This window comes from Acinonyx jubatus, chromosome A1 (assembly GCF_027475565.1).
Source record: "Acinonyx jubatus isolate Ajub_Pintada_27869175 chromosome A1, VMU_Ajub_asm_v1.0, whole genome shotgun sequence".
NCBI lineage: Eukaryota > Metazoa > Chordata > Mammalia > Carnivora > Felidae > Acinonyx > Acinonyx jubatus.
The window spans coordinates 150,372,907-150,392,380 of NC_069380.1; positions in this window are offsets into that span (position 1 = coordinate 150,372,907).

Consider the following 19,474-nt stretch of genomic DNA (forward strand, 5'->3'; position numbering starts at 1 on the left):
GATTAACTACTAGCTATCTGTCATGTTCTGAGTCACATTACTACAGAAAATGGAGCGTCACCTCCTGGAGTGCCCCTTGGAGAACCTCAAGTTCATGGGAATAAACAGTAGAACCGACCTTTGAACCCTTTCCCACAGCCAAATGACAGCTGTGATTCTTTGGCCTCAGCTTGCCTTCTTAAGCTGATTCGGCATGAAATTTATGGTGCTTCCTCCACAGTGTCCCATGCTAACTCTGCACATTTATTATTCTGCCCAGTTATTGAAGGAGATATGTTTTTCCTATCATCCAGTTTGATCAAAATTCCAGCCTATAAGATAGTAGGAACAAACCACAGCTGAGGAACGAGGTAGGAGTATATTTGACACGCTGCCAAATTTTGTTCTCTGCATCTCAAGTACAAACTTAAGCACACTTTAATACTGTTTTTAAAAAGTCATGGTGAGGCTTCATCTCTTCAACAAGTTTCTAACATCAGAAAGATGTTCAGGGAGAAAAAAAGATATCAAAGGGGCAGCTGAAGAGCTTAAACTCATTTACAGGAATGTTGGGTTTCAAGAAGTTTTCTCAAACTTCTACTACTTATGAGAAGTCACACCTTTGGTAGATTCCGTAACCTCGTTGGGCCTCAGCTTTCTCATCTGCAAAATGGAAATAACAATGCACAGCTCACAGTAGTGTGAAAGTCAAACAAAATAATAGACGTTAAATATTTCAGTTTAGTTACTCAATTTCAGAAGTGACTCAATGAATATTAGCTTTTTAAAATATGATTAAATGAACTTCGGGTTCACATGTATTTGGTTTGGTCTTGGTTGAGATTTTTGAAGTAATGGTTTACCTCTTGAATACGTGAAGCTTAATAAGCTTGTGTACTAATTAAGTCATTTAAAACTAGAAAATAAATTCATTTTTCATTCGTAAATTTCATAATTAAATGAGTCATTAGGTATGATGAGTTTTCCATTTCACTCACACATAGAGGCAAGTATTACTATACTTACATAGAAAGGAATTATTATATTTGTTTTTATTATTAGTTTTATTTTTAGTTGTGTAGGATTTTTTCAAAACTATAAGAAAACAAATCTCTTTAAGAGTTTCGTTGCTATGTCCCAAATATGAGACTTTATCTTTTGTAGCAGCATTAATTCAAAAAATATTTATTGAGCATCTGCTTTGTGCCAGGCACTGTTCATGGCACTGGATAGTCAATGGTGAAAAGGCATAGTCCTTGTTCTTCTGAAGCTTACATCATTGGGGAGGTAGACATAAGTCATACGTAACAACAGACTGTGTAGGGTTACAGAGGAAAAGTAACAGGGCAAAATGAAATGGTAGAGACTAATACTGGGAGAAGGGTTTGAACATAGCCCTCTGGATAGGGTTTTAGGTAGGTGGGCATGAAATGATCTCTAAAGAGTAGCATTTAAAGTGACTCACAAGTGATGAGACAAGGAGCTAGCCACATGAAAGTTTTGTGCAGGAGCATTCCAAGAAAACAAGGAATGCTGTCAAACATCAAAGTGACCTTGGCATGTTAGAGGAACTTGAGAAGGCAAGACAGAAAAGCGAGATGATGCAGGAGAAGGAAGCCCATGGGGAGGAGCTGGTTTTATCTTAAGAGTAATGGGAGGTCTTTGGGTGGTCTGATTGGTCTTTGAAGAAAGTTAAATAAAAGAATTGTTGGGGGGGGGTGGTGTCAGAAACAGCAAGGATACTTGTTAGAAGTTAGGAGAAAAAAAAACAGAGATGCAGATCAGGGTAGTGGTGATGGATACAAAGACAGTCAGTCATATTTAAATACACTTTGTATATAGAATCAAAAAGACTCTCTGATGTATCATATAGGAATGTTGAAGAAAAGGCAAGAATCAAAAATGGAAAATGTTGGTGCCATTTGCTGAGATGGGAAAGAAAGAAGAAAACTGTTTAACTGAGGTGGGAGAATTGGACATCAGAACTTCTCTTTGGGACATAAACACAACAGTATTTATAAGGACAGTTAGACAAACATGCAGATGTATTAGGGCTCAGCTCACTGTAGATCAGTAAGGCTGTCATTATATAGATACTGAGCAGTCAGCCTTAATTTAGCCAAAAATGCCCTGCAATGACCTGATGTAACAACAACAAGCCCCTTGCATATGAAATTCCCTCAATTAGAGTGTCAAACATTTCCTGTGGAAAAAAGTTTGCCTGCTATGTGACAGGGATAGAGAACTCTGGCTGATTGAAACCTCTCTATTAAGCACATAGCCAGATACATCTTTGTCACTTATCTAGGCCTGGTGCATGGATTACATAACCTAGGTGAGGTGTTGGACATGAGGGATTTAGGTAGAGAACACATCAATTGGAAATCTTAAGCATCCTGTGGACATTATTCAGTGTTAATGTAGAAGGTGATTCTGGAAATGGTATCCAGGATAGCTAGGTAGGGTGGAACAATTCAAATGTTAAAAGATAAACTTCTTTTGGGCACCTGGGTGGCTCAGTGGGTTAAGCATCCGACTTCGGCTCAGGTCATGATCTCTCAGTTTGTGAGTTCGAACCCCACATCAGGCTCTGTGCTGATAGCTCAGAGCCTTGAGCCTGATTCAGATTCTGTATCTCCCTCTCTCTGTTCCTCCCCCTCTCACACTCTGTCTCTCTCTCTCAAAAAATAAAACATTAAATTTTTTTTTTAAAAAAAAGATAAACTTCTTCAGAGATTTCCTTTGAAATGGTAATAGATACAGTCAACTCTCAGTTATGGAATCATGAAATCTTGTGTCTCCAAACATTTATGCTACGTGTGAATTTTAAACTCCTCCAATTTACATTTATAAAAAAATGAACAATTAACCATACATGGACTTATACTGAGCTTTGCACTTATTCTTTTCATTCTTTTCCTCAAATAACTGTGCTAATAAAATGTAAAACGAAAAAAAAATGCAGCCAAGCAGAAGAGACAGTACAATCGATATATCCCATGTTTCAGGATAAACAGGGCTTTGCAAATACTCAAAATTGGGTGGGTTATTTTCAAGCTAGGATTGTTCCTGAATATCCTTTAATATAAATCATATTTGTTGTTCAAAGACTGTTAAAACATACCTTGAATAATTTTCTACTCTTTGTCCAGAGGATAATATTTCATTAAAAAAAAAGTGAAATGTGTATGTGTATGCGTGTGGTGTGTACATGTGTATAGGTATGTGTGTGGTGTGTGTGTGTGTGTGTGTGTGTGTGAGAGAGAGAGAGAGAGAGAGAGAGAGAGAGAGAGAGAGAGAGAGAGAAAAGGGATGGAAGAGTCAGAGAGAGAGAGAGAGAGAAGACATTTTGAGACATCTAAAATATTACTTAAATTCTAGCGCGGAATCATAGCAATTGGTCTTGGGAAGCCTGGTGATCCCTGAGGTGGCATGACAGCTCTGAGTCTGACGTCTTCCATGGTGTGGGGTAGTGGAGTACTGCTGTCCCACAGTTGAGCCAGCAGAGTCACACACACTTTTGGTCTTTCCATCTGAGCTGCTACGCAGAGAGCAGGTTTTGGAGCAGGTTCCCACCGCACCAAGCCATCAAGTCTGAAGCTTGGTGCTCCAAACAGAGACACATTCTCACTTCCACAAATGTTGAAGCAAAAAGAGAATAGGCTGAAGGGGGAGATTATTGTCTTTTTGTTTCCTTCCCTTCATTTTCTTTTCCTGCACAAGCACACTTCGTATGGTGTTTTGACTTACAGAAAATGAAAATCAAAGATTGATTCTGAAACCGCTAATGGTGTAAAAACAGGATTTTTCCAAGAAAGTAAAAGTTCTTTTATTCCCAAGGAAAAACTTTTGAAGAGAAGATTTCAACCCTTTTCCTTAGAACCCTTCTTCTGAATTAAAGAGATATTTGGGAAAGATTCCTCGAAATATATCTGTTCAAAAAAACACGCCAGAGCAAGCTGATTTTTCAAGTTTCTATAAGATCGTATTTAAAGTTAGTATAATATCTAATACAGAAATATTCCCCTATGAAACAGCAGATTTTCATTTAAACAAAAGACAATGATTTCAGATAATGATCAATGGAATTAACATAGTTGATATTAATGAAATAAGATCTGTATTTCCCTTAAGCCAAGGAAAAGAGAATAGAGTGGTAAGATCGTATAAATTGAAAACATTTCCCTATGGTTAACTACTGCCAGAAATCGAAGTTAAAAACCTCATCTCTGGCTTTTTCCAGAGCTTCGTTACCATAACCCCTGGATCTGGCAACCCAACCATGAAAATTAAGAAGGCTCCTACTCGAAAATATTATTCCTGACAATTTGGGGAGAAATGATCTATTTAGATAAAGCACATTTTGGATAAAAGTTTGGTATCTTCTTAAGGGCACCCTGCACCCCTCAAGTTTTTGGCGTACAGCTTTGGTGTTAGCAAATGGTTTTGAGGAATTTTACGCACTAAGCACATCGCTTATTGCCCCCTCTACAGGAGTGAGAGATTAAGTGCGTGTGCCCAGTTGGTTTCTGAAATAATAACCCCAAAGGGAACATAACTGTTACTGGTATCTTTGGTGAGAAGCTAATATTATTTTATGAAAATTATTCAATGTGTTCCTGTGTTCTGATGGTTGTAAAAAAGGAGAAAACAATGTGAGGCCTAAAAGGAGATTTTTTTTAAGCTACGGGAATGAGTTAGTCAATTACCTTTTACTGACAAATGAAAGAATAACCTAAATCAAACTTCAAAATGGGCAGCAGAATCTTGATGAAGAGTACAAATCAAAATGCTCTTATTTATTGGCAAATTGTAACTATCTCAGGAAATGTGGAATAAAACACTTCTCATCTCTGCATCCACCATTCAAATGCTTCCTCTGCTTTGTGAGCCCCTCGGGAAATCACAGTTCTCTGTAAGTTGCACTTTCCCCTTCAGCCAAGTAAACTTATTATGAGATTACACTGCCATTTAATCCAGTATAATTGCAGTAATATGTACAGTAGAGCCTACTCAGCAACAAGGCCCCTCTGTCCTGGGAGTCAAAAGCCTTGTGGAACCTGGGCACTACAGTGCCAAGGAGGAAGAAGCTTCCATTGCTCAGGATGGCAAAATCACTTCCACCAATGGCTGGGAATGAGGAATACATGGGCTTCCTTTTCCCCAGTGATGACAAGTTAAGTAAATCATTGTGGGAAAATACTGCAGCAGGTTTCTGGATATATGCTAATGAGACTGATGCTTTAGTAAAGAAGAAAAGGGGCATAAAAAATTCTTAAGACGAAATAATGCTCCCTCCAACAAGCTTGTCTCTCAGTGGTCATAATATGTTTTCACTCTCTTGCTCTCTTCATCTGCTTTTCTCTGGCAAAGTGAGAGGTGAATCACTTTTGTACCGCTGTGATTATTTTTACCCCTCAAAACACAGCTTAAGGGCTCCATTTTAGGGCATAATTGCACACAGCGCCAACTTGCTCAAAAGGTTAAAAAAAAAAAAACTCCTCTAGTCTCAGTAAATATCAAGCAGCAGATGAGTCAGGTTCAAGTGAAAGCAGAGGAAACATTAACCATTTCTTACTGAAAACACACATCACATACTTCATTGCTCCTAATCAACCCCACTTGGTTCTATATCTGAACATCAAGGTTCCTCTATGCAGTACACACAATACAGTCAGTCTCTATCTTTGCAAATAGCTTGAAATCCAAAAGCACATTGGTAAGTCAGTGCTTGAGCTCAAAATGTGTCTAACCATAAGGGAAAAATATCATACAACGGGGTTAGCTTTCTAAGCTATCCAAGGGTGGTTAATTGCACTTTGCCATGTATAGAATGGCGATTATTATATTTGTGGTGAAAATTCTAGAATTCAATTTTCTTAGAATACTAATAATTCTATAAACAGAAAAATATTTGAACAGTTGCTTTGATTTTTTTCAAAGGGGAAAGCTGAAAATTAAAATTATTAAAGAACATTAGATTTGGGTATAAGCCCAATAATCATTGCCTCTAAGAAGGAAACTAAAGAGTTAGGTTTTGATTTTGCAGAGAACAAAAGTATCAAACTCAAACCAATCATTTGCTGATTAATTGCAAATTACATAATCAACCCATGTATTTATTTTGCATGTGTCTTCTTCTTTGAATAAGATGTTGAACCATACATTCCTATTATTTTATTTCAATCTCCATACCTATTATAATTTTCAACCCTCATTGGGCACAAGATAAATGAAATTATCTTTCAGACAAAAAAATGAGTTCTATGACCAGGTTGAAGCTTTCCTAGATCTTGCACTGCAACTTATATCTGACCAGTGAAAAAGATGTACTTTAAGACACTTTATATCACTTGTCTTCAAGACCTACAACACCACAACATTGCAAAGTTGTCCTCGTCACTTGTTCAGACTCTAAATTCGGCAGTGGAGGGGGGAAAGACATACTGGACTGAAGATATATTTATGGAGCATGAGGGAAAGAAACCATGTCATCAACAGGTTTCCTTACTTCTACTATTTCTTCCAATAGTCCATTTCCACACAACCCATGGGGATTTTGTGAGACATTGCATCCCAACTCTGTCCAGATCTTATGCATCCAGTGGCCTCCAATCACATTTGGAGAAAACTCCAAACTCAGTACCATCACCTTCCAGATGCTATCTGACCGACCTAGCCCTGACACCTCTCTGAGCTCAGCTGACACCACTCCTTAGCTCATCCCCAACCCCTCCCCATCTGAGCACCACTTTACTCCTTTCTTCTTCCTAAAGTGTTCTCCCCCAGATCTTTGTATGGCCTTAACATAATTTTGCTCTCTATAAAATGTCATTTCTTATGTGACCACCATTTTTAAAACTGTCCCTGACCTTCTTCCTTCTATCATCATAACCTGCTTTACTTTTTTAAGGTCATTTATCACTCTCTGAAGTCATATTACCTACTTTACTTGCTTTTATTTATTGTCTTTTTCCTCCCTGCTGGAATGTAAACTTCATGAGGCCATAGACTATTTCCATTATAGCTAACACTGTTTCCCTAGCACCTAGCCTGGCACATAGTAAACAATAAGCATGTATTAAATGAATGAACAGCTATTTATGTTAAAAATACATCCTTGAATTTATTTTGATGTCTGTAATCATTACATTATTGTTAAATGCTATTATAATTAAATCACATTGTGGCCTAGCAAAAGAAAATCACACCCTTTTTGACTGAAATGCTGAGTTCAAGAGGGGAGAGTTCAAGACACAAAGTCTGAAAGCACTTTAAGCCCATTCTCTCACAAATGAACTGAAAAGAAAGGTTAAAGGGATCAAGTTTTTCAGTCTACCAAATAGAAACTCTAAGAGATTAGTTAATTATTGTCTTCACATATATGGAGACATTTCTATCATGAAAATGTCAAGCTGTTATCCATCTATGAAGGGGAAAGAAAAGGAAACAGATTTAAATTAAAGCTGAATGTAAGGATGAATGTAAGACTCACTTGGCCACAACAGAATGGGCTACTAATAGTGGTTTGAGAATATAAGGGCAATATTCTCAAAGAACAGAGTTAAAAACATCCATTCTGAGTACGTGGACAAATATCCTATGTGATACAGTTGAAACTCCCAGATGGCTTCATTTGGCTAAGGAATGTGTTGAGCAATATAAGGTTAACACAAATTGATATATGTTTATATAAAATAATTCAAACTTATACAAATGTATATAAATACACACTTCACTCTTTTCTAGTGCTCTGCGTCCAACTAATATTATCTACCTGTCTGATCAAATAAGCAGCTTATCTTCTAAACAGAAACTGAGTGCACCATAATTCTGTCACAGATGATTTTTCCTTCTCCCTCTTCTCCTCTTACTTGGTTTATGCAGCAGATCCCGAAGAAAAAGAGGAGAAAATAAATGTCCAGTCAAACTTAAAACCACCCATTGTGTAAGAAGTATTGTTTCCGTCTATTCTGTGATACCAGGGAAACAGTTTCTTCTACTCCAACATTAGTGAATAATAATATTAATGGACAATTATTGAATATTTATTATTTGCTAAGTGTTTTTCAAATGACTTACATGAATTGCCTCACTTACATCTTACAACTCTTTAGGAAACTGAGATTCAGAAAAGTGAAGCTGATTTGCTCAAGTTGACCCAAACAATAAAGAGCAGAGCCCCGCCTACAATCTGCCCTGTTTGACTGCATTGGATATGTTCTGAACCCCTCTGCTAGATTAAGTTGAAGTAGACTAGGAACAGACAATAATTCATCACACACAGGTGGCACTTGCATTTATCAGAGGGCATTAGCATCTTCCTGAGTCCCATGAGAAAGTGATTATTCCTTTTTTCTTCCCATAATCTCTCCTTTGAGAATCCCTTCCCATCTAACATTATCCAAAATTGGCCACCAGCCAGCAAGTATTTTTAAGTCAATCCATTTAAATATTGGACAGACTACCATGCTGTGACACAGAACAGTTCCAAGAGTGTGAACTGGAGAAATGCCCACAGTCTCCAGCTCTGTTTTCAGAATCTCCTCGATGTGCTCTCTCTGAGATGCCCAATTGGGATTATAGTCAAAGGAATTCTATCCCCATGTATACATTAAAGAACATTGTTATGCTGTGTAGAGACATAAATGCCACCTTAGTTGGGGTTTCTTCAGGGTAATATGGCAGAATATAACAATTTTTTAATGTATATATGTTTGCCCTAAAAGTTCTGCAAATTCACAAGAACATAATCACAAATAAACACAAAGCTTAGTTAAAAGGTTGTTCACTATAGTGTTTTTATAGTATTAAAATAAATGAGGGGCTCCTGGGTACCTCAGTTGGTTGAGCGTCTGACTTCGGCTCAGGTCATGATCTCACAGCTCATGGATTCAAGCCCTGAGTCAGGCTCTGTGCTAACAGTTCGGAGCATGGAGCCTGGTTCGGATTCTGTGTCGCCCTCTCTCTCTGCCCCTCCCCCGCTCATGCTCTGTCTCTCTCTCTCTCTCTCTCTCTCTCTCTCTCTCTCTCTCTAAATTAAATAAACATTCCATGAATGAATGAATGAATGAATGAATGAATGAATGAATGAAACAAACTGTAAATCCCCACACAGTATATTGGTTAAATCAATCATGGTACATCCATACAAAGGCATGAAAATAATGTCTGGAAAAAATGTCAGTTTCTTTAAAATAAAAAAAAGGGTTGGGGCACCTGGGTGGCTCAGTCTTGAGCATTCAATGTCATGATCTCACGGCTCAGGTCATGATCTCACGGCTTGTGGGTTTGAGCCCCATTTAAGGCTCTGTGCTGACAGCTGAGAGCCTAGAGCCTGCTTTGGATTCTGTGTCTCCCTCTCTCCCTGCCCCTCCTCCCCTTATGTTCTCTCTCTCTCTCTCTCTCTCTCTCTCTCTCTCTCTCTCTCTTTCAAAAATAAATAAACATTTAAAAAAATTTTTTAAGTGTTCACAATATATTAAGTGAAAAAGCAGTATATAAACAATATTCACATTATGGGTTCATTTTTGAAAAATATATTAAGAGGTACATAAACATGCATAAAAAAGGAAAAGTTAAGCATTAAAAAGTTAAGTTTTCATTACATAATAGGATTGTATATTAATTTTATTTTTTATTTTTTGCATATATATTTCTAAAAAATTGAAAAAAAAAGAAAAAAAATACAGTCTACTATATTGTCTTGCATGAAGAGTATAAACTCTTGATGATTATAGCTTTGTAGTAGAGGCTAAAGTCTGGGATTGTGATGCCTCCCACTTTGGTCTTCTTCTTTAATATTACTTTGGCTATTTGGGGTATTTTGTGGTTTCATATAAATTTTAGGATTGCTTATTCTAGCTTCGAGAAGAATGCTGGTGCAATTTTGATTGGGATTGCATTGAATGTGTAGATAGCTTTGGGTAGTATTGACATTTTAACAATACTAAAAAGCTGTAATCATCAAGACAGCATGGTATTGGCACAAAAACAGACACATAGACCAAGGGAATAGAATAGAGACTCCAGAAGTGGACCCACAAATGTATGCCCAACTAATCTTTGACAAAGCAGGAAAGAATACCCAATGGAAAAAAGACAGTCTCTTTAACAAATGGTGCCGGGAGAACTGGACAGCAACATGCAGAAGAATGAAACTAGACCACTTTCTTACACCATTCACATAAACAAACTCAAAATGGATAAAAGACCTGAATGTGAGACAGGAAACCATCAAAACCCTAGAGGAGAAAGTAGGAAAAAACCTCTCTGACCTCAGCTGCAGCAATTTCTTACTTGACACATCTCCAAAGGCAAGGGAATTAAAAGCAAAAATGAACTATTGGGACCTCATGAAGATAAAAAGCTTCTGCACAGCAAAGGAAACAATCAACAAAACTAAAAGGCAACCAACGGAATGGGAAAAGATATTTGCAAATGACATATCGGACAAAGGGCTAGTATCCAAAATCTATAAAGAGCTCACCAAAATCCACACCCAAAAAACAAATAATCCAGTGAAGAAATGGGCAGAAAACATGAATAGACACTTCTCTAAAGAAAACATCCGGATGGCCAACAAGCACATGAAAAAATGCTCAATGTCGCTCCTCATCAGGGAAATAAAAATCAAAACCACACTCAGATGCCACCTCACACCAGTCAGAGTGGCTAAAATGAACAAATCAGGAGACTATAGATGCTGGAGAGGATGTGGAGAAACGGGAACCCTCTTGCACTGTTGGGGGGAATGCAAATTGGTACAGCCACTCTGGAAAACTGTGTGGAGGTTCCTCAAAAAATTAAAAATAGACCTACCCTATGACCCAGCAGTAGCACTGCTAGGAATTTACCTAAGGGATACAGGAGTACTGATGCATAGGGGCACTTGGACCCCAATGTTTATAGCAGCACTCTCAACAATAGCCAAATTGTGGAAAGAGCCTAAATGTCCATCAACTGATGAATGGATAAAGAAATTGTGGTTTACATACACAATGGAGTACTATATGGCAACGACAAAGAATGAAATATGGCCCTTTGTAGCAATGTGGATGGAACTGGAGAGTGTTACGCTAAGTGAAATAAGCCATACAGAGAAAGAGAGATACCATATGTTTTCACTCTTATGTGGATCCTGAGAAACTTAACAGAAGACCATGGGGGAGGGGAAGGAAAAAAAAGGTTAGGGAGAGAGCCAAACCATAAGAGACTCCTAAAAACTGAGAATAAACTGAGGGAGGATGAGTGGTGCAAGGGAGGGGAAGGTGGGTGAAGCGCATTGAGGAGGGCACCTGTTGGGATGAGCACTGGGTGTTGTATGGAAAACAATTTGACAATAAATTTCATATTTAAAAAAAGAGTATAAACTCTTCCTGTTTTTAAACAAGATTACTATTTGTATCAAATGACTCTAATAAAACTGTATGCCTAGGGATTTGGCATTTAGTCAAAAGTAGAAAGAAAGATTTATCCTAAGTTTAAAATAATGGAAATTTCTTCTTTTCATCTCTTCATGGAATTGGGAAAGAAAATGCCACATTCGATATTTATAGATACAGCCAGCACCTGAGCAGAGAACGGGTGGAGGAAGCCAGCCAAGGTGTCCAGGAACAAATCACTGAATACATGTTTGTGAGTTGAAAAACAGTCAGAAATTAATTGAAAATGAAATATAATGAGAGGCACAATTATGCAGAGTATCAAAGTATTTTTTAAGCAACAGAATACAGAAATTAGTCCTTATATATGGATTTCCATATATTCAGTATACGGAAAAAGTGTCATTTCAAATCAGCTTTAAATGTTAAACTCTTTAATAAATTATGTTCAGATAATTGGGGGGGAGGAGAAATTAGATTCCTACCTCACACCATTCAAAAAAGTAAATTTGATTAAGAACCACATCTGTGAGGCCAATCTATTGAAAAATTAGAATAAAGTAGCAGAAAGTGGAAAGTGGAAATGGCTTTTGATGTTATATGTGAAACCTTCAAGAAAATTTGTGACATTAAAAAATAAAATATCATCTAAAATTTCTGAGATGCAAAATATACTTTAAGCAATATAAAAGATAAATGGCATTTTTAGAGAAATTATTTGTAAACTTCATCCCAAGAAAATCAACTGACATTCTTAGCACATGCTAACCTCTCACAAAACAGAAAAATAGGATGTACAGAAAAATGAGCAAAGGATAAGAATAGGCAATCAGAGAAGTAATACAAATAGCTAATACATGAATTTTTTTAAAAAGGTTCATTCAACATCACTATAGTAATTGAGTGAATGCAAATTAAATAATAATGAGACACCATTTTCCCCCAGGGGATTAACAAAAATTGTTTCAATTAGAAAATTCTGAGGGTTGGCAATGCTGTGGTGAAATGGAGATGTTCATACACTGGATTATTGGATTATACTTTGAAACATCTGTTCGAGGATCAGAATAATATCTATAAAAAATTTAACTGCACTTCTAGGCATCTATCCCTAAGTAAACTTCATAGCCAACAAAGATATGTATACAGCATTGTTGCTTATGGTGAAATTGCATGTTAATCAACATGGGGATACATCTAAAGAAAATATACCCACATGCACACAAAAAGCCAGACCTATACGTATTTGTATATTTTTTGTAAATATATATATGCACATTAACAAATACCAATATAAACCCTAAAACAAAGCATAGGTCTAGGTAAGTATACTCTCTACCTTGTGTGATGGAAAGAAAGGATGAAATCCAGGTTATTAAACCCATTGTTCAGCAGAGGCATTACCTTACCTTTTCATACATGAAGAAAAATTCAGTTCTCAGTTTCAGAGAGGAGCTGGAGAAACAAAATTGTTCTATATAATAAAATTTGATGAGGTATCTTCCTTCCAAGAGTAAAATGTTTGCTCTTGGGAGAGAAAAAAAAAATAGAAAGGCAGAGAAACATGGTGGAATGGACAAAGGACTCCTAGGAACTATAATAAATAATTTCATCTTAAATTGTTCGTATGGTGGTGTCAAATACTCAATCTTCCCAAACTCGCAGCAACATCTGCTCTACACAAATCTTTGTGTGTATGTGGAGGGGATGTGGTGTAGTTATGGGTGCATGCAAATTAAGGAAAGAGTCTGAGTTCCATGCTTTGGTTAGAGCCAGGGCAGAGATAAACAGCCAGAAGATATAGAGAAATAAGGAAAATAAAAAGAAGCAAGGAAGCCAGAGCCATGAAAATGTAAGCCTATCAGTAACACTCAGAAATCCTGGAAGTAAGGGCGCCTGAGTGGCTCAGTCAGTTAAACATGTGACTTCGGCTCAGGTCATGATCTCAGAGCCCATGAGTTGGAAACACCCCACCCTCATCGGGCTCTGTGCTGACAGCTCAGAGCCTGGAGCCTGCTTCGGATTCTGTGTCTCCCTCTCTTCTGCCCCTCCCCTAATCATGTTCTGTCTTTCTCTCCTTCAAAAGTAAATAAACATTAAAAAATTTTTTAAAAAAAGAAATCTTGGAAGTGACATGTCCTTAATATAGGTCAAATAACAGAGGTTTAAGAGTTATTTGTCTAAATCATAAAGAGTGGAGATGTTCTAGTTGGTACGCAGGTTACATATGTTTGTAAATATAATGGTATAATGTTTAGGACATTCATAAACATACACTGGTATATACACTGTATATAGGAATATACACTGGTATAAAAAATATCATAGAATAAAAAGAGAAGGCCTCTTTTCACCGGCTCACCCCAGTCAGTCCCACTCACTCATACAGTGCAGTGGTCTAGACACTCACATATTCATTGATATATAGAGAGGATGAGTTGAACTGTTACTATTAATGTTGATGCTTCATGACTCTCCATGTACTGCCCCATCCTACCTGCCTGACTACAATACACCAAGTACAAGTGACATACTACCTAGCTATATTTAGATAAGTAAACTGACTATAATTGTGTACATTAATTGACCAAAATGAGAACTAGATATTCCTAAAATGTAGTTAGGCTTACAGGTCCAAGAAACCAGAGGATGAAGAGAACTGCATCTATGTAGAAGACAAGATCAGTGAATATAATATTGCTTTGTAGAAACTAAGAAAAAGAATCGTCCAGCTGATCAGATGTATTGATCATTAAACTGAGAAACTAATACAAGGACTTGTTTCTTAGTAAAACTTAAGACAAGCTCAAAAGTTTAACCAGAGACAGAGTCTGAAAAAAAAAATCATAAAGACTAGAGACATCACATAGGAAAAAAGGCATTGACAAAGACATCTCTAAGGATCTGACAATCCCAGAGAGAGTATTAAGAGTCAACTTGGGGGTGCCTTGGTGGCTCAGTTGGCCTGGTGTCTGACTTCAGCTCAGGTCATGATCTTGAGGTTCCTGAATTCAAGCCTTGCATCAAGCTCTTTGCTGTCACTGAAGAGCCAGCCTCAGATCCTCTGTCCCCCTCTCCCTCTGCCCTTCCCCAACTCGTGCCCCCTCCCTCTCAAAAATAAATACATATTTTTCAAAAGAGAGTCAATTTGCTGCCTGTACCCATTACCTCAACATATCAGACACCACTAATTGATCCTAGCCCCATTTTGCACAGCTGAACCAGTGATAAAGTCACAATCCTTCTTAAGCAAACAGCCCAGGCAGCAACTACCAATGGATCAGAGTTAACACAACAGATAAAAATCTTATACCACCTAAGTGATTGATTGCACAGAGATATGCAAAAATAAGCTCACTCTAAGTAAGAATGTCTCCAAGATACCTCCTTGCCAAAGCAGAATCCAATAGATATACTGGATACATACATATATATATATATATATATATATATATATATATATATATATATATATATATATTCCAGCCAGAGTATGCATTATATATGTATAGTTTTTACCCTGTCAATCACTCTGTGTCATCAAGTGTTACAGAACCGAGGTGCCCTCAAAGCTATAATCATGAAAAAATTCACCTCAGTCTTCAAATTTTAACAATAACAACAAATAGCCTAGTCATGGTATAGAAATATAAAATGCCAGAAGGAATACAGAAGACCTCATTCCAGCTTTCAACTTCCTCTCTCCTGCCTCACCACGGAAAAACTCAAAGCAGGGATTACCAGCTCCCCTGACAAACCCGTCAGCCTACTCCACTCCTAATCATGCAGAGAACAAAAATCTCCCGCTACACAATATCTGTGGCTGGGGGAGGGGAGCAGGATTTCTCCTCCAGATCAGAAGAGCAAAGAATTGCATTTGTCCTAGAGAAGGCTCCTGCAAAGTTTCTGCTGAATTGAGCTTTACATGCGGATGGAAAAATCTAGTGTAAGGCATGTGGTTGCATTAATTATAAGATTTCAATTTGACAGTTTAATTAGGAAAAGGAGAGTTAGTGTAGGGCTTGCAGAATTCATGATGAATCACATACTCCAACAGACTTCATTTTCATATTTCAATTACACACATTTCTAACTGATGAACAGCAACATAGCATTTTCTGTTTAATAAATGTGATATCTGTTGGAATTGATAACATTAGTTCAGTAATTACTGAACCATTATTGTCAGGCTTTTAAAAAACATGGAAAAGAAGCCTTAGTTATTAAAGTTTAGCATCAGCACAAAACTACATTTTCAAATGTTCCTACTAAACAGCTTTTTAACAGTGCATTAGCTATCCCTTACAGGTAGAAAGGTAAAACTCAATAGCAGGTATTTGTACAGGATTGATTTTGATCCAATCATACCTATTGGATTCGCTGACATACTACTGTGGCTATTATGTTCCTTCTAAATCTTTATTCAGAATTCAGGACAAAACAAAACAAAACAGGGGAGCAGAGATCTGAATGACATGCAAATCATGCAAAGATTCCCATATTAGCTTAAAATAATAATAAAATAAAATAACTTATTTTCATCGATCTAAAGATAAATGTAGATTCAACAAGGAGCAAACTTTAAGTGACTCCGTCTGTCAAAACATGTGGAAACTTACGAGTTCTTTCTCAGAGTGCCTGCTTTGAGTTCTGGGAACCAAAGTTGAAAAGCTGGGTAGGTTCATAGATGCACTAGGGTCTTTTCTGTTGCATGGGGTTAGAGACAAACAGAAGTTCATTAAATCAAATACAGATGTCAGTTTCCTCTGGGACTAAAAAAAAAAAAAAAAAAAAAAAAAAAGATCATATCCTACAATGAACACAACTACATACACTAGAAGTGAAGCACATTTCTATTTTTTAAATTACTTCCAAAGTTTTTCATAATGATCTTGACTTCTATCTACCTGAACTACCTGCTTACTACTGTTTGTCTTGCAAAAATCTTGATGATATTTTGCTTAATAAAGCACATTTATATGTTTGTGTGTATATGTATATGTATGTATATATTTGTATATATATCAAAAATATTTCTAAACATTCAAGTCACAAAAAATAGAAAAAGAGTCTTGCAACATATCACCTCTTACATGTTGGAATTATACTTGTAAAGGATTTGTGTTTTACAGTTTCAAAAAGTAAGTCCTATTTCTGCACATGATTAGTAATTCATTTCCATTAGTTTCAGGGGGAATGCTGTGGAACTGAGTATTTTGCTGATTGCTTCAGAATGTTAAATAAACTACCATAAAGTAGCTAGCATAGTGCCTAATACATTGCTCAATAAATGGAAGCTATTATTATTGTTAGAGGGCCTGATTTTCTTGCACAAAAATTAAAATAATACAAACATATAAACATACAAAAATTATAACACAAAAGTAAGAGGTCTGAAAATTATTTCAAATTTAAAAAGAAAAATCAGAAAGAAATGATATTCCTATCTGCAAATGGCACAGCAGTAAGAAAATATTTAAATTTAACATTCTTAGTTCCTTCCACAAACCACAGCTTGATTAATGTGCAAATGGCTATTTTCAGGACTTAGAACTGTTCTGCCCTGCCATGGGGTGGCATAGGTGCAATAAATAAATAAATAAATAAGTCAGAAAAGAATAGCACTTAAGCACTAGAGATTTCCACTTCTCATTTTGTAAATAACTGAGGCCTAGAAAAGCAAACATCTTTTCTCAGAATCATAATAGCTAATAAATATCAGACTAGATTGTATGCTAATATACTGTTCTGTCCACTTTAGCAACAGTTGCCAAAATATGGCCCCCAGAGCTCAGGGAATCCCCAATTTCCTTTCAGGACCCATAAACCCAAAACTAATTTCCCAGGAATCCTAACACATTATTTTTTAAAATAACTCTACTGACATTTGCACTGATGGCACAAAAGAAATAGCTGGTAAAACTGCTGACACCTTCGAATGAATGAAAGCAGTGTCACCAAATTCTATTAGTAGTCACTGTATTCATCACTGCCACAATCACTATATAAAAATAAATAAAAAGCCACTTTCGTTAATATCAAGTTTTGAGTACACATCTTTTCAATATTCTGTGTGACAAATGGGAAGCACACCTAAATCCTTTCTGCATATTTAAGGACAATGGTTGTCTCTAGGAAAAGCTCTATGTGATTGTTCAAGAACAAGTTTTGACTTGAAAGAATGAACTTTGGTTATTCAGATTTGCCTATTTGGCAGGCAATGTCTTGGAACTGACAAAAAATGACTCTGTCACTTCAGGGAAACTATCTGGACAGTATTTTTTTGCTGAAGGTAAAATTTAAGCTTTCACACAAAACTTAGAACTTTGGAAATTTGCATCTGTCATCATGACAGCATCCCCAATACTTAAAGACTTTTCTGATAAATTGCTGATGACTTTAATGAATCTGCCTTATTGATATTGTGCAATAAAATGTGTCATCCATTGGTAGATATGCATAACATAGTAGACCATTATTTTCTAAATAATCAATAATGATGTTATAAAATCATGTGTGGGTAAAGTAAATTTTAAGTTTAAAATAGACCAATGGATTTTAATGTAACAGGTACAAAAGTTCTTGGCATGGCTTTAGATTCTACACTGTAAATGATCTTTAAGATTATTAGCACTTGCTGAGTTTTGGTGTAGTATCAAAGAAGAATATTCATAATTATCTGAAAATGCTATTAAAATATTCCCACTTTTCTAACTATACATGTGTATAAGACTAGATTTTCTTTATATTACTGAATCAAAACAATAGATAACAGGTTGAATGAAAAAGGAAATATGTTTTCTATTAAACCAGACATTAAAGATATTTATAAATATGTAAAAGAATTCCATTTTTCTCATTAAATATGTGCATGTTTTGGAAAATGTAGGTATTTTTTTCATAAAAATATGTTTTGTTATTTTTACTTATATAAAGTAATGGCCTTAAAGTTATTTTTAAATGAATCAATAAAAGTTTTCAGCTTTCTTAGCTTTAATTTCTTTTTTGTTTCTTTACTTATTTTTTGAAAGACAGACCATGAGCAATGGAGGGGGAGAGAGACACACACACAGAATCTAAAGCAGGCTGCGGGCTCCAAGCTGTCAGCACAGAGCCCAATGCAGGCTCAAACTGTGAGATCATGACCTGAAATGAAGTCAAACATTTAACTGACTGAGCCACCCAGGCGCCCCTCTTAGCTTGAATTTCTAATACGGTATACATTGATACTTCTCACAAAAACAAAAGGTCTTTTTGATCTTCAACAAATTTTAAGACTATAAAAAGCTCCTGAGTCCAAAAAGTTCGAGAACTACTGCACTGTGCTGGCCAATAGAGATGACAAATAGGTTTCAAATAACATATAAACTTTGATGAGTTAGTAATGGCTACACAGAATTGGTAGAGAAGGACCTAAAACTCATGTTTTGACCTTTGAAGATAGGAAATTAGAAAATGTAGTGTTCAAGCCACATTTTACCCCAAAACACATCATGGAACATTCCAGATCTTTCAGAGCATTCTACATAGTCCAATGTCCAACTCATCTTTCTCTTCCTCACAGTATTAAGCATAGTCCCTCCACAGAGGAGACTAACAAATGTTAACAACTTTAACTAAATCTAATAAACATCATGCTAATAACTCTTTACAAATTCTGATACAAGGTGGAGGGCCAATTGTTACAGTTCTAGGAAGCAAGTGCCAAAAAAAATGTCTTAAGGTGAAGAGGAAATAGAGTAGACAACTACATAGGTTGTATGATTTCAAGGGAACAGAATAAATTTCTACCCTTAAGAAAACTTTTTTTAAACCTCATAATTAGTGCCTGAATTCATTTTTATAATTGGAGAGATGGCCTTTTATTCTACAATGAAAATGTCAAAATACAAATACTCTAAGGAGAGGTAGCATATTCATTTGAATTCACAATAAATTAAAAATGATTGATATTATCCAGGTTTCAAAGTGACATGATCAAAAGAAAATAATAGGGTAGAAGATCCCAGATGAAAGACACTAAGAGAAGGTAAAAGAAATGACACTAAGTGGAAAAACTGAAGGTTCAAAAGAAAACTTTTATTTATTTCATAATTTGATATAAAGCGAGT